Raw genomic sequence first — 17,651 nt, forward strand, 5'->3', positions numbered from 1 at the left:
AGATGCTCTCCTAGAACCTTTGAAATCTACTACACCTAGTCATAAACCCAATCCCAAATGGGCCTGATTCATGTGCAGGTAAAAGAAGAGTCACTAGGAGCTAGCTAAGGATCTTGGAATTTGTTGCCCAGTGTATTAAAAAAAGTTTTCTTAGCCTGGATAGTGCATAATTTTGACAGACTGGGCAGCATCTTAGAAGCAATAGATCTTAGAAGCTTTTGGACTGTGCTAGGTAAGAGGAGAAGAGACAAAGACAGGATTAATGGGCTACAATAAAACGGAAAGCCACAACATTGCTGGGGTAATGAAAATGTTCTGCTGAGCATAGAAGACTGGATTTAATCTCTCCTTCATAGGAAAGAAAGAACTTGGCTGCTGAAAAGTCTTTAAGAACTATGAACAATAAGAAAGTTCCAGAAAGTTTTTTGTGTTGTTTTTTTTTTTAATCTTCAGCCATCTACCTCCTCATTCCATTTCCTTATCAGGTGTTCCCATATGATTAATTTCCTCATATTTCCACAAGTTGTATTTTATCCTAAATTTGACTTTCTCTTTACACAGACTCTATGGTTGATCATTAAAGTTGTGTGCTGAATGTCTGTATATTTGTGGAATACAGAGAAGGTTAAGGGGATATGCCAGTGGGTAACAGAAATATACACAGGACTTAAGATAAGGCAGAGATTCTAGTCTCTGGTCAATAGTGAGGGAAGCTTTCTTGAAGCTGGAGGCAAGTAGTCATATTGTTATTTTATTATTAATGAAACAGCTAGGCAATGCAATGGGTAGGCCTAAAGTCAGGAAGATGAGTTCAAATCCATACTCGACACTTACTAGTTTTTTGTCTGCTTCAGTTTCTTTATGCATAAAATAGGGATAATAATAGCATCTACAACCCAGGGTTGCTGTGAGGATAAATTAATATTTGTTAAAACACTTCACAAACCTATAAGAATTATATAAATGTTAACTGTTGTTATTACTATTACTATTGTTATTGTCCTCATTTTTTTTTTGCAGGGCAATGAGGGTTAAGTGACTTGTCCAGGCGTCACATAGCTAACAAATGTCAAGCATCTGAGGCTAGATTTTGAACTCAGGTCCTCCTGAGCTTTATCCACTGTGCCACCTAGCTGCCCCCATATTGTCCTCATTTTAACACATTTCCAATCTTACAGACTTTACATTGAACTTAGGGTGGCCTTTTTTTGCTCCTGAGCTAAGCAGTCCACTGTAGCTAAAGCAAGTTTGTTTTAAATACAGGTGCCTGGGGCTATGCAATTTCCACAACCCACTTCCACACCATAGAGAAAAAGAAGATAAGCTAGAGAGGGTTTGCAGAAAGAAATCACCACCCAAGTTGTTTAGTCCAAAACTTCTTAAACTGTGGGCCAAGGACCCCTTATGGGATCACATAATTAACTTGTGGGGGGTCATGAAAAATTTGGCAGTAAATGTTTGATTTGTATACCTATTTTTATACTGATATAACCCAGGGTTCCATAAAAATTTCTCTAGCTAAAAAGGGTCACAAGTGGAAAAAGTTTAAGAAGCCTGGTTTAGTCATTTTTCAGTCTGTCCACTCTTCTTGACCCCATAATTTTGGAGTTTTTCTGGCAAAGATACTGTATGGTTTGCCATTTCCTTCTCCACCTCATTTTACAGATGAGGAAATGGAGCAAATGGCATTAAGTTACTTGCCCAGGGTCATACAATTAGTATATGTCTGAAGCCAGATTTGAACTCAGGAAGATGAGTTTTCCCTGACTCCTGGTCTGGCACTCTACCCACTTCACCACCTAACTCCACCCAAAGTCAAGCAGGTATAATGATGGTCTGGGAGTTTTCAGTTCTTCCCTTCCCAAAAAAGAAGTGGAAATAGAAATGTAAGACTATTAGCCATCTAACTTTGTTCTCCACTATCCCACACTGTGAATTACATAGGTTTGGGCACTTTAAAAAATATATACATATATATATATATATATATATATATATATATATATATATATATATATATATATATATATATATGTTGTTTTTGCTCAAAAGAGCAAAGAAGGGGAAGAGGAAGAGTCTGGTTCATTGCATGGCTAATTTCAGGTCTATTCTCATAGAGAATAGTCATGGCCTTGACTAGACTCTCAGAAACTCTCCTTTTGCAAGGTGATCTTGAGCTTTAAGAACTGTGGTAAAATAATGAATTTGGCAGACACCCAGGGGTCCAACTTGGTGATTTAGTAGTGTTTGAATTGGGTGTGAATGAGAAACTACTAAGTACCACTTAAAGATGATTAGATTTAGCCACACATAGCCAGCCCTGTTAAACCTAGTCTAAAACTTGGCCTACCCTGAGGAGAAGGTGCCCTCAGTCTCGGCCACATAACTTGAATGACCTCCCTTTCGGGGAGGAAGAAAAAGGTAGAAAAAGGGATCCCAATAGGAAGTAGCTCTCTCTCTCTGGCCTTGGAGATGCTTTCAGAGTGGACTGGAGACTGGCTGCCATAGAAATTACAGACCCCTGGTGGTGAGTTAATAAAATCCAGCCCTTTGAATTAGCTGAGCTGAAAGTGAGTTTGCATTTTTGAGACAGCCTTTGCTAGAGGCAGGGAGATCATCCATTTTCCTTTTTCTCTATTCACTTGTCCTTGACTTTTAATAAAACCTGATTTGTTTGTGGAAAAGAGGCTGTTAAGCTCCTTTCTTATTAGCCTGGGAGAAATAACTAAAAAGGCAGTTTTCAGAGGGGAGAAAGCTTTGGACCTAGAGGTCCCTCATTATTTTCTGAACCCCAATATTACAGCGAAGCCACCCAATTAACTCTCCCCAAAGGTACCAAAGTTTATTCACTGCCTGGATTCTGATTTAACTCTTGACTCTCCTGGGCCAGTCTGCAGGCACAGTGAACAGCTTAACATTCATTTAGAGCTTTTTATTCAGCACTTCATATAATGGGGTATCTCTCATCTTTGAATGGGCTGGAAGGCAATTACCCAGGGATAGAATAGGCCCTAATCCTACCAAGGCTGGGATCAGTGATAATTTGCTGGTAGAGAGAGTACTCACACTGATGAAATCTTTTGAAGTAAGAAAGTAAATTATAGCCATTTCTAGATGTATATTTATTGCTTAGAATCTTAAATGCTGCAAGCTTCTTAACATGGACCTATCTTCTGAATGCCTCTGGCTTGTCTTTCCCACCCCATGGGCTTTTTTTTTCTTTTTTTTTATGGCCCTATTTTTCCTCCTTTGGATTCATGCATAGCTTACACTAACAAGTAGCAGCTGAGCAACTGTGCTTCTAGCCCTGCCTATGGGAGCTGATTATACTCTGCATGCTCTGCTAAATGCATACGCTAGATATTCAGCTCCCACTCTAATGAAGGGAGGAGGGGAAGGAAGGGGTAAAGAGCTGTAGAGGTTAGGAGCCCTTCTGAGAACTGCCTGATGCATCTTATTGCTAAGGCAATCATTTTCTTTGTCAGGGTAGGTTAAGAAAAACAGATTGGTACCTTTACAGTATGCATCTAGAAGTAGTTGAAACAAAATTACTAATAAAAACACTTTACTTGTAAGGACATTTTAATGAGGCTATACAAAGTGAAGGGTAATGGGATGCTGACCTCTTTTCTTGAGAGATAAATATATGTATCTGAGCAATATACAGTGATCGGTTATGTATTCATTTCAAATGTGTTACTTTTTGTTTTCTGCCAGAGCTAGAATAAGGGAGGAAAAATGAAGAACAGGAAATTTAGAGGAAGCCAATAACCTCTTAACCCCTTTGCCTTTCTTTATAAATACCAACATTCAGCACAGTATCTAACACATAGTAGGTTGAGAAAAATGAAAATTCTGACAGTTTCTAGGTAATTAATAATCAATTTACTAATTAGGCTAGCTGGCAATCAATAAATTGGTGTTTGATGATTTCTCTCAGTAGCCAAAGACCCCAAGGGAGACTATGAAATGCCTTAAATATCTTGTGAAAGGGAAGTCCCCTGACAAGTAAAACATCAACCTTGATGGGTGGCCATTTATTTAAGTTTATTTTTATTTAGTTTATTTTTAATTCATGGAATAAAAAAACATTTCCATAACATTTGCACATACAATTGCAAATCTATTGTGTACAACTTGCTATTCCTTTAAAATATATAATAAAGTTATCATGTACGTTTCTTTTTTTCCATTTTAGCATGAGTGGGAAGGAGGTAGTGTCTTGGTCTAGCTTGGCTTTGGCCATTACACATCCTCCTGGAGATTCTCTAGGTGAAAGGAGAAAGATGACAGAGGCTATGTCTAGTAGCTAGATGGAGTAGAAGGTAGCTAGGTGGGCTATTGGATAGAGCCCTGGAATCAGCATTCAGATAAGGAACACTCATCTTTGTGAGGTCAAAACTGGCCTCAGACACTTATTACCTGTGCATGATCCTGGGCAATTTACTTAATCCTGTTTGCCTCAGTTCCTCATCAGTAAAATAAGTGGGAGAAGGAAATGGCAAATCACTCTATTATGTTTGCCAAGCAAACCTTAAATGGGGTCATGAAGAGTTGGACATGGCTGACATGATCATACAACAAGGTGTCTATTAGGATCTTAGCTCTTATCATTCCTAGTAGTAAGGAGGGAACCTCATCCCTGTTTTGGATCTAGCAAGCCAAACCCCTCAGTAATGATAGTGAATGGTAGCCTAAGAGTCCAAGTATAGAGGAGATACAGGGAGATTGGAGCAGGATATGCAGGCCCTTTGTGGCTCAAATGCCACTTTAAAGCATACTGTGACAGGCCCATGTGGTCAATCTCCATGAAGTTTAGATCCAAAGTGCATTGTGCAATGACTGAGGGGGCCTCTTCTTGCTCAGATACTCATACAGAATTATTATACCATGGGCTAGTGTGCTAAAAGGGCTGGAACCCCTTTTCAAGAAGTCCAGGCTTCAATAACATGAATGAAATAGCCTGGCCCAGGAGTCAGAAGATACAGATTCCATTTTGGAATGAACTCTGGGTCTCTATTTCTTCATTTGTAAAATGGGGGTTTTGGACAAAGGCTAAAGGTCCCTTCCAGCTCAGACAGTCAGTGGATGTGTCTGTGAAATCAGGGCCCTATAGGGACAATACTCAAGTATAAGTCCACCTCAATTTAATGAACTGAATTGGCCTTCTTCTATGATATTGGGCAAGTCATTTCCTTTCTCCAGGATTTAAATTTCCTCTTTTATATAATGAAGCAATTATAGCAGTTGATCCTTTTTGGTACAATAGATAGAATGTTTGATTATGAGCAAAAAACAAAAAAACAAAAAAACACCATGAGTTCAAACTACTGCCTGTCACTCTGAAGGTCTTACTTCCTCATGTGTAAAATGAGGTACTTTAAGTTACCTTCATCTCCAACATTTTGTCATGATTGTTTGAACATACAAGTATGGGAAGGGAAAGAATCTCCTCAACCCTTTGTTCAGCCTCCTCCCCCCAAATATTTATGTGTTTGTCATAGGAGTTACCACTCCAACCACCCTCCCTCCTTGAATTAGTAATCAGACTACTTAGATATCAAGAATAAAGGAACAGCTAACCTTAGCACAGAGAATAATTAGCTATGCTCTCTTGGCCCACCCTCTGTCTCTATCATACACAACCATTAATGCCCACTATCTTGCCATTGTTCTTGCCATTGCACCAACTTTTGGAGACAGGACCTCCAGATACCATGATTTCATTCCCTGAGGAAGTTAATCCACTCATCTTTGGAACTCCCACATTTGGGCTGAGTTTTCATGATTGGTGAGGTAGTGAGTGCAAACTCATATAAGTCATTCTATCTACACAGTCCTCAAACTAGACCATAATTCATCTCCCATCCATATGGCCACTCTTTGTTATGGACACAAAATCAAATATGTAATCAAATAAATCTAAAACTAAATCAAATTTAAAATACTATCATTTCTAAAAGGGAATGGATCAACTCACCAAAAGTCCTTGGTCACCACTTCCATATATATATATACTACTTTCTCCCATTAAAATGTAAATTCCTTATGGTAAAGGAACTGTTTCACTTTTCTGTACTGGCATCCCAAGCTCTCAGCAACAGTGTCAGGAACACAGTAAGCATATTTTGGGGGGTGGGGCATGGCAATGAGGGTTAAGTGACTTGCTCAGGGTCAAGTAAGTGTCAAGTGTCTGAGGCCATATTTGAACTCAGGTCCTCCTGAATCCAGGGTTGGTGCTTTATCCACTGGCCCACCTAGCTGCCCCTATCACAGTAAGCATTTAATAAATGCTTTTTTTTTTTTTACTAATTCATTCTTCTCTCTCTCTCTCTCTCTCTCTCTCTCTCTCTCTCTCTCTCTCTCTCTCTGTGTCTGTCTGTCTGTCTGTCCCCCCCCCATGCACACAAAGAATATAGTAATATATTTGTGGTATGTAAGTAAATATATAAATAGATATTATATTCACATTTTCACATATTCACATCATAAACTTATTCATATATTTTGTATGTTTCAGAAAGCATACCCATCTTTTATAAATAGATACAAAAAGGGGGCAGCTAGGTGGCACAGTGGATAGAGCACCGGCCCTGGAGTCAGGAGGACCTGAGTTCAAAATCCGACCTCAGACACTTAACCTCTTATTAGCTGTGTGACCCTGGGCAAGTCACTTAACCCCAATTGCCTCACCAAAACAGAAACAAACAAACAAACAAAAAATAGATACAAAAGATAAAAATAATAAAAGTAGCTTATACTCATCTACCACTTTATAGTTGCAAAGCACTTTGCCTCTATTGTCTCATTTATAGAATATATTCTGCTGAAACAAAGAAATTTTATAGATACATTTGACAAGGCAGGAAATGACTAAGTGGATCAGGAGACATTTCCAATGTTATATCTAAAACCATTTCCCTAGAATAGAAAAAACCCAAAAATCTACTATATAGCCAAAACAAAAGGATACAATTATCCAATGAATTTGGGGCCAGGCAACCAGGAAATACCTCTGATCCCAAATAACATACACGAACAAAATCCAACCACAACTCTGGTAAAAAAAAAAAAATCCAGATGAATACAAACTAAATTTGCCAGGAAATCCATTCAACCTCTCCTTGTTTGCTGTTCTGTCATTAGAATGTTAGATCCCTGAGAGTAAAGACTGTCTTACTTTTCTATTTGTACTCTCAGCACTTTACACTACTACATTGTTTATACATAGTAGTGTTCAATAAATGTTTTTTCATTCATTTACTGTGTACTTAATTCTTTTCAAGAGAAAACAAGGGATACAAACTCTGTAAAGTAAAAGATTCTGTTAAGTACAAGTTATTGGGATACAGCAAGGTAGGAGAGCAATGGCATGAAAATTTTAGGAATTAGCACCCAATGTGTTTTTCTGGCAATATAAGAAAGAAGATCTCCAAAGCAAAATATTGATGTGGATATCTCAAAATTCTGATCTGACCCCAGATTTTAGCTAAGACCTCTGGTACTTTGTTCCTTCCTTTCCTCCTCCATTAATTTAAAAGTTTGGGGCTATTGGTTTTTTTTTTTTTTTTGCTGTTTTAAAAAAAACAACAACAAACAAACAAACAAAACAAAACAAACAAAACAAAACAAAACAAAACTTCCCACAAATGAAACCCTGGATCCCAACTTTTCAAAACAGCTAACCATCTGAGTCAAATTGATGCACATGTAGACTTCTCAAGTGATTAAGATATGAATGCCTTTCTTCCTGAGAAGCAGCTATTTATTAAGAAAATTTCCACTCGGGTAATTGGTTGTCATGTCTTATCTGGGGAGTTGCAGAACACAGTTCAAAATGGTTTTGATATGCATCCTATGTAATCAATCCTGCTCTTCAAAGAAAAACCTCCTAAGATTGATTCCAGCCATCAAAGAACTTTGAAGGAAGACCTGTAGTTTAAAAACAAAATTAAAATGTTTCTTTTGAATGGATGCCCATGTTTTCCCCACCAACAGACAAGTGCAGCTCAATAGAAATGGATGTTTCAGGACAAAGAAGAGGAGGAGGAGCAAGGGGAAGGGGAAGAGGAACAAAACAATACATTGTTTTTCAGAGGCAAATGGCTATATTTTCTTATTAGACAGCTAAGAAACCTAGTTTACTCAATGACTACAATTATTAGTTAATAGTAATTATTTTAAGCAATATAGCTAATAGCATTATTTTTTTGGCATGGGGTGATGGGGGTTAAGTGACTTACTTAACACACAGCTAGTAAGTGTCAAGAGTCTGAGGTCAGATTTGAACTCAGGTTCTCCTGAATCCAGGGCTGGCGCTTTATCCACTTCACCACCTAGTTGCCCCCCCAATAGCATTTTAGCCAATTCCCTTTCCCCGTACCTGTACCCCATTTCCTTAAGTCTTTTTTCAACTTAGCCTTTAGGAGATATGGAGTTACTATGACAGCAGGATTGTGTGATTTTCTGTATGTGTGTGTAACAAAAAACGGAAAACAAAATTGATTTCTATGGTTTGAGGAATAGCCAGACAAATGGCAGCTAATGGGAGTAATGCAATACAATTACATTATAAGAAATTACAAAAAAAATTTTTTTAATTTAAAAATAAAAAAAGAAATGACAAATATAAAATATTTAAGGAAGCATGGGGAACTTATATGAACTAATGCAGAGTGAAGTAAGCAGAACCAGGAAAAGAATCTACACCATGGCTACAATGACATAAATGAACAATAAAAGAAAAACTGAATATTATAGGTTCCTAACTCTACTTCTCACTCTTTAGACTCCTCTACATCCTTAATATCACCCTTGCTCCTTGGTGGATATGCCCTCCTGATCCCAGGTTTTCAGCTCCTCTCTATATACTGGTTTCCATCATTCAAATAAATGCAAACTTCTTGTGGGTAAATACTGTCTTGAATTTTGATTCCCCATTGCTTAGCACAGGGACTGACACATTTTAAGTATTTGATAAATATTCTATCTCTCTATGTCAGTTTGTTATTCTGTATCTCTATGTATTATTCTGTCTCTCTGTGTTTTTCTCTTTGTAATTACAGTGAAAAAGCTCGAGCATGGAGAAAAATCAAGAAAATCCACCCTCTTGTCTTCATTGCTGAGGTGGGAGGAAATGGGTGTAGGATATTTCGTTAGTCAGACATGTTTGTTATGTTGAATTGTCATTTTTTCCCTTTCTCTTTTAATCTTTGTTACAATAAATGACTTTCTCATAGGGTAAGGAAGGAGGCATATAGTCAGAAATTAATATGGAATAAGAACAAAAGAAAAACTGGACGGGGTGGGGGGGGGGGGGAGGGTGGAGCTAAGATGGTGGAGAAGAAGCAGCAAGCTGCCTGAGCTCCCCTTCTGTTCCCTCAGAAAGGACATTAAATCAAGCTTCTGGACAGATTCTGAAACTACAGAACCTGCAAAGAGACAGAGAGACACAGTCTTCCAACCAGAGATAAGTTAGAAGACTTCAGGAAAAGGTCGGTCTGACTCGGGAAAAAGGGAGGCCCAGCGCTGAGGGGGTCGGGGCAAGTCAGCAGGAGCTGCAGGCCACAGCCAAATAACTGAGGCCCCTGGAACCTGGCTCAAAAATCTGGTGGCCAAGAAGGACAGTGGCAAAACCTACCTGCACCGACCAGAAGGGCAGGCTGCCTCTGGGGCTGCAAGCGGGACAGCCGGGATCTGGCACGTGACCGAGCGCACTCAGACAGTAAGTGGTGCAGGTGGGGCAAACTACACACACTATAAAGGCCTCAGAGTAAAAAGCCGGTCACACAGCACCTATACCCCTGCACAAGAAGCCCAAAACAGGGACCCTGGTGCCCCCAGAGCAGACCTCAACTTAAAAAATAAATAAATAAGCTGCAATAATGAGTAAGAAGCAAAAAAGAGCCCTCTCCATTGAGAGCTTCTGTATCAATAGGGAAGAAGCCAACACGAACTCAGATGAAGACAGTACCCTCAAATTGCCTATATCTGAAGCCTCACGAGGGAAGGTGAATTAGTCTCAAGAACAAAAAGCCTTCCTGGAAGAGCTCAAAAAGGATTTTAAAAATCAATTGAGAGAGGGGTGGCTAGGTGGCACAGTGGATAAAGCACCGGCCCTGGATTCAGGAGTACCTGAGTTCAAATCCGGCCTCAGACACTTAACACTTACTAGCTGTGTGACCCTGGGCAAGTCACTTAACCCCATTGCCCCGTAAAAAAAAAAAAATTAAATCAATTGAGAGGGGGAGAAGAAAAAATGGGGAGAGAAATGAAAGCGAAACAAGAAAACTATGAAAAAAGAATCCGCAGCTTGGAAAAGGAAGCACAAAGATTGACTGGCCAAATGGGAAAAAAAGTGCATAATTTCACTGAAGAAAACAATGCCTTAAAAATTAAAATTGGACAGTTGGAAGATAAGGAATCCATGAGACACCAGGAATCAGTCAAGCAGAATCAAAAGAATGAAAAAATAGAAGAAAATGTGAAATACCTCTTTGGAAAGACAACTGATCTGGAAAACAGATCGAGGAGAGACAATTTGAATCATTGGACTGCCTGAAAGCCATGACCAGAAAAAGAATCTAGACACCATATTTCAGGAAATTATTAAGGTGAACTGCCCTGATATCATAGAATCAGAGGATAAAATCATCATTGAAAGAATCCACCGATCACCTCCTGAAAGAGACCCCAAAAGGAAAATTCCAAGGAATATTGTAGCCAAATTCCAGAATTATCAGGTGAAGGAGAAAATACTCCAAGCAGCCAGAAAGAAGTAATTTAAATATCATGGAACCACAGTCAGGATTGCTTAGGACCTGGCAGCTTCCACATTAAAGGACCGCAAGGCTTGTAATATGATATTCCGGAAGGCAAAGGAGCTTGACTTGCAGCCAAGAATCTATTACCCAGCAAAAATGTGTATTTTCTTTCAGGGGAAAAGATGGACATTTAATGACATTGGGGACTTTAAATCTTTCCTGGTGAAAAGACCAGAACTGAATAGAAAATTCAATCTCAACATAAAAGACTCAAGAGAAGTTTAAAAAGGTAAACAGAGGGGGAAAAAAAAGGTTACCCTCCCTATTAGGTTAAACTGTTTATATCCCTACATGGGAAGATAATACTCATAACTCTTAAGAACTGTAAATGTATTTGGGCAGAGAGAAGGAGTATACACAGAGGGTATAAATATAAATTGTCTTTGATGTGATGATACGAAAAAAAAATTAAAGGGTTAAAAAGGGAATCTATGGGGAGGAGAGGAAAGGGGAGGTGGAATGGAATAAATTACATCATATGAAGAGGTGAAAAAAAAAACCTATTACAATAGAGGGAAAGAAAGAAGGGGTGAACATTGTTTCAACCCTACTCTCATTAGATTTGATTTAAAGAGGGAATAACATATACGTTCATTGGGATAAAGAAACTTAACTCATTCTTTAGGGAAGCAAAAAGGGAAGGGAAAGGGGGGGACTGATAGAAGGGAGGACAAAAGCAAGGGAGCAAAGGGGAAAGAAAAGAGAGGGGGTGATAAAAAGGGAGGGCAGATTGGGGGAGGCAGGGGTAAGAAGTAAAATGTCAGTGATGAGGATTAGGGGTAAAAGAAGGGGGAAAAGTACAAAGGGGGTAAATAGAATGGAGGGGAATAGACAGTCAGTAATAATAATGGTGAATGTGAATGGGATGAACTCTGCTATAAAATGGAAGTGAATTGCAGAGTGGATTAAAAACCAGAATCCTACAATATGCTGTTTACAAGAAACACATTTGAAGCAGAGAGATACACACAGAGTAAAGGTAAAAGGCTGGAGCAGAATATATTATGCTTTAGCTAAAGTAAAAAAAGCAGGGGTAGCAATCCTTATCTCAGACAAAGTGCAGGCAAAAATAGATCTCATTAAAAGAGATAAGGAAGGAAATTACATCTTGCTTCAAGGTACTATAGATAATGAAGTAATATCAATATTAAATATGTATACACCAAGTGGTATAGCATCCAAGTTCTTAGAGGAGAAGTTAAATGAGTTACAAGAGGAATTAGACAGTAATACTATACTAGTGGGGGATCTGAATCTCCCCCTCTCAGAAGTAGATAAATCTAACCGAAAAATAAATAATAAAGAAGTGAAAGAGATGAATAGATTATTAGAAAAGTTAGTTATGGTAGATGTCTGGAGAAAATTGAATGGGGATAGAAAGGAATATACCTTTTTCTCAGCAGTACATGGCACATGTACAAAAATATTTATAGCTGCTCTTTATGTGGTGGCAAGGAATTGGAAATTATGGGGATGCCCATCAATTGGAGAATGGCTGGACAAGTTGTGGTATATAAATACAATGGAATACTATTGTGCTGTAAGAAACAATGAGCAGGAGGAGTTCAGAGAAACCTGGAGGGTCTTGCGTGGCTGATGATGAGTGAGATGAGCAGAACCAGAAGAACATTGTACAAAGTATCATCAACATTGTATGTTGATCTACTGAGATGGATTAGATTCTTCTCACCAATGCAATGGTACAGAAGAGTTCCAGGGGACTCATGATGGAAGAGGATCTCCAAATCCAGGGGAAAAAAAGAACTGTGGTGTATAGATGCTGAATGAACCATACTACTTCTTTTGTTTTTGGTGCTGATGTTTTTCTATTTTGAGGTTTGTCGTCATTGCTCTGATTTTTCTCTTATAACATGACTAAGGCAGAAATATGTTTAATGTTATTATGTATATATATATAAACCTATATAAGATTACCTGCTGTCTAGAGGAGGGGGAAAGAGGGGAGGGTGAAAAATCTGAAATTGGAGAGCTTGTATAACAAAAGTTAAGAACTATCTTTACATGTAACAGGAAAAAAAATAAAATACTTTATTAATTAAAAAGAAAAGAAATAAAACCTCAATCACCAAGAAAAAAAACTGGACCTTTTGCTAATTAAAAAAAAATCTAGTTGCTTAAAGACAAATATATGTAATTTAACAACCTCTGATATCTTTTTCCATTACAGAGAGATGGGACAATCAATCTCCTTTCATTCAGCAAACATTTATTAAGAACTAGATGTTATGCTGAGTTATAAATATTAAGAGAAAAAAATGCTCCTGCCCTCAAGTTTTTTGTATTTTAATGGAGGACAACAAAATAAACATGTAAGAAAAAATTTTAAAAAATACCAACAAAGTAGGTACAAATTAATTGGGAGTATTACTACCTGGAGCAGCTAGATGGCTCAGTGGATAGAGCACAGGGTCTGGGTCAAGAACACATGAATTCAAATGTGACCTCAGATGCTTACTAGCTGGGTGACCCTCGGCATGTCACCTAGCCCTATTTGCTTCAGTTCCCTCATCTGTCAAATGAGCTGGAGAAGGACATGGCAAATCACTCAAATATTTTTGCCAAGAAAATCCCAAATGGGATCAAGAAGAGCCAGACACAACTGAAATGACACTGCTACCCATGGGGTTGAGGTACAGCTAGAGAGTCTATAAGGCAGAGAAGTGGAGGGAATACATTCTAGGCATGGGGGACAACCTATGTAAAATCATGAAAACAGGAGCTAGATGCCATGGAGGGAAGTAGCAAATGGGCTAGCTGGGCTGAAATGAAGAGTTTGTCAAAGAGATGTGCTCATTTTGGAAAGGTAGGCTGGAGTCCAATTGTGGAGGACTTTAAACACCAAAGAAGTTTGTATTTTGATCTAGATTCAATAGAGAATAACTGAAGCTTCTTACCCTAGTAGAGTATAATAGAATTTCCTCTATTAGATCATTTCCTGTGACCCAAGAGCTCAACAAGCTGGAGGACTAAGTTAATGAATACAAGATTGGGGGTTCATCTCAGTAGAATCCAGTTGGTTTCACACAGTTTCATATTCATAGACTTCTCATGCCATATGTCATAAAAGGCACCAGATGACAGTCAACATGTGCCAGTCTACACTTATTTCTAAGGAGAAAATAGCATTCAAAGCACAGGTGCTACTGTGAAACAACATGGTCAATGGAAGGAAAATCCATGAACTTGTAATCATATGTGATGTCATTTAATCATTGTTCAGTGTCCAACTCTATGTGACCCCATTTTTTTCCACAAAGATACTGCAGTGTTTTTCCATTTCCTTCTCCAGCTCATTTGACAGATGAGAAAACTAAGGCAAACAGGGTTAAGTGATTTGCCTGGGGTCACACAGCTAGTAATTACCTGAGACTGGATTTGAACTCAGGGAGATGGGTCTTCCTGATTCCAGGTCCAGCAGTCTATCCACTGTTCCACCTAGCTGTGCCATAATAATAGGACATGAGTTCATATTTTGTCTCTTCCTCTTCCAAGCTGTGAGAAAACATGGGCAAATCCTTGCATGTTCCTAGTCACATATATGCTTCCTCAGTTTCATATAAAGAGAGGTTTGGACTAGATGGTGTCTGAGGCCCCTTCAAGCTCTAAATCTGTGAAATGGTCTATATATAGTGTCATCTTCATGTCAAAGAACAGTACATTCTAGGGGAGAATGTCTAATCAGTAAATCAATTTTTTAAAACAAGTGAGCAGGCTACAAATTAGCATCTTACACCAAGTGACTAAGGAAAAAAAAAACACATTAAAACTGTCAGGCAAGAACTCTCCGTAGTTTTTATGAATTACTATGATTCATCCAGAGGAAGTATCTGTACAAGTATCATGTCTACAGTCTCTCAAGAGTTCCATTGCTACGTCAGAAAATAAATGATGACTCATCATCTTATTGTCAAAGATTTGATCACAAGCCTAAGTTAAAAGTATTTATAAATTTTTGACATATTGCTAAATGCTTTACATGATTAGATTTCTTGTTATTCAGTCATCTCTGACTCTACGTGACCCCCATTTGGGATTTTTCTTGGCAGAGATACTGAAGTAATTTGCCATTTCCTTTTCCAGCTCATTTTAATGTTGAGGAAACTGAGGCAAATTGGGTTAAGTGACTTGCCTAGGGTCACCCAGCTAGTAAGTGTCTGAGGCCCTACTTGAATTTAAATCCTCCTTACCCCAGACCCAGCACTCTATGAACAGTACCACCTAGCTACCTTCTACATGATTATGCTACAAATTGTTTATAAGAGGCAATTTGTCATAATGGAGAGGAAGCTGGCCTTGGAGTCAAGAAGACCTGGCTTCAAGTCTTGCTCCTGACTTTTTCTAGCTGCATGACCCTAGCAAACTTACTTAACTTCTCAGTGCCTCAGACTACTTTCTAAGACTATAAATCACAACCTGAGTTGCTAATCTTCATTAATGGAAGGAGATTCCATGGTGGGAGTTCCCTACTTGGATAAAATCATATATCTGGACCCTTTTCCCTACCCAGCCCCAAAATAGTTATGCTAAAGAAACTTGGCTTTCTAAATATGAAAATGTGAGTGTCCTTTATATTCCCCAAGTTTACAGAATGAGTTAACCAAATTTATAAAATAAAACTTCTCTAACAAAACAGCGCTGGGATGATACTCATTATGACTCTGCCTTGTGCCAACATGCTTGATTTAGAATCTCAAAGTTGGAAGAAACCATCTAAATCATCTCGTTTAGCCCATTGCTAAGTGAGGACATCCCTAAGAAGTGACCATACAACCTCCAATTAAAAACCTCCAGGAATGACTCTTTTGCCTTTCTTTGTATCCTCAGCATTTAGCACGGTGCCTAATACATAGTAGGCATTCAATAAATGCTACCTGACTGATTGACTCCACTTTTGGACAGCTTAACTCTTGGAAGGTTCCCCCTTCCCTGTTTTGAACTGCAATCTACCTCTCAGTTGGTTTCATCACTTCTTCCTAAATGCTCCCCTATGGGGTCACACACAGGTCTAATTGCTCCTACACATAACAGCCCTTTAAACATTTAAAGACAAGCATTATGGCTTTCCCCACCGTTCCTCTAAAATAAACAACCCTGATTCCTTCAACGCTCACTCACTGATCACCCTCCCCTATGTTGTGCTTCAGCTTTTCAATGCCCTGATTAAATTGAGGCACCCCAAATTGAACATAATGTTGCAGGTGTGGTCTAATGAAGGAAAGCAAAGTGGGTTTTAACCTCCTCTTTCTGGGCCCAATTCTTCCATCAGTGCAGTTTAAGATCACATTAGCTCTTTGATCTTCCACTTCATACAATATTGATTCACATTAAATTTTCAGACTATTAAATACCCCATTTTTCACACATCTAGCTGTACTTCACTCTTTATGTACTTGTAGAGTTGAATTTCCATATCTCTGTCTAAAGAACTACAATCCTTCCAGTTTCCCAGGTTCAAGCATGACTCCTCCCTATCCCTGACCCCATATATCCAATCAGTCACCAAGTTTGTTAATTTTAACCCCAAAGCATCTTGTTTTCACCTCCTAACATTGTTATTGTTTGTTCTTCATTTTCAAAGACAACCATGACATCAGGGTGAAGTCATGACTTTCAGTGAATTGGATTTAAGTGATGGAGGGCTGTGCAAGGTCATCAATTTCACTCTCACGTCTGGAGATATCTGTGTGTGTGTGTCTATACATACACACACATACACACATACATATATACGCAAATACACTCATGTGTATTTGGCAAACACCCATATACCCTCTAGGGTACCTGAGAACCCTGAGTCAGAGATGTAGCAGGCCTGATGGGTACTCCTTATCTCACACATATACACATATATGTACACACATATATACACATGTGTGTGTGTATATATATATATATGTATATATATATATATATATATATATATATATGCACATATATCAGGATAACTGAAGATGGTCCCAGATGTTTAAGGTAATTGGGATTGTGACTTGCCCAGGGTCACACAACTAGTCTCTGAGGTGAGATTTGAACTCCTGTCTTCCCAACTTCAGGGCCATTGCTGTATCCACTGGTACACCTAATTGCACCCCTTAACTAATACACACAGTCACCAGCCTAGCCCAGGCCCTCATCACATCTGTGACCATACCTGCACTATTGCTTTAGCCTGATTGCTCTCCTTTCATTCAAATATCTCCCCTCTTTCATCATTTACAGAGCTACCAGAGTGATATCCCTAAGACATAGGTCTGATCATATCAGTATCCTGTTCAATAAAGTCCAGTGGCTCCTTGTTACTTCTAGGATCAAACAAAATCTCTTCTATTTGGCATTTGAAGACTTTTACAATCTGGCAGTACCTACCCAGTATATATTATAGTAGAGAATGTATATTGTCTATTATTCCTAGTCACATATTCTATACTTGATCCCAAATGGTCTTCATATTGTTCCTTATACAAAATATTACATCTTATGCATAGGCAGAGATCTAAGCTCTATAGAGATGCTGCTGCTACTGCTGGTGATGATGATGATGGAAAGAGTCTGAAATCTCTAATATTGATCCTTCTTCCCTCCCAACACTCGACACAATTTTATATTCCCTTACTTTTCCCTCAAATTTTTTCCTTTATTTTCCTCTTGAAATATTCCCCTCTTCTTCCATTCTTTTAAGGAATACTTTATGGGTTTTTTGATAAGCTATAGAAAAAAGAGTAATTTTTTCCAGTCCTTTAACCCCCTGCCCTTACAAGGAAGACAAAGTGCATTTTATATAGAAATGGGGACTTGCTTTGAATCCCTCTA

The sequence above is a fragment of the Dromiciops gliroides genome, chromosome 4 (genome assembly GCF_019393635.1).
Source record: "Dromiciops gliroides isolate mDroGli1 chromosome 4, mDroGli1.pri, whole genome shotgun sequence".
Classification (NCBI taxonomy): Eukaryota; Metazoa; Chordata; class Mammalia; order Microbiotheria; family Microbiotheriidae; genus Dromiciops; species Dromiciops gliroides.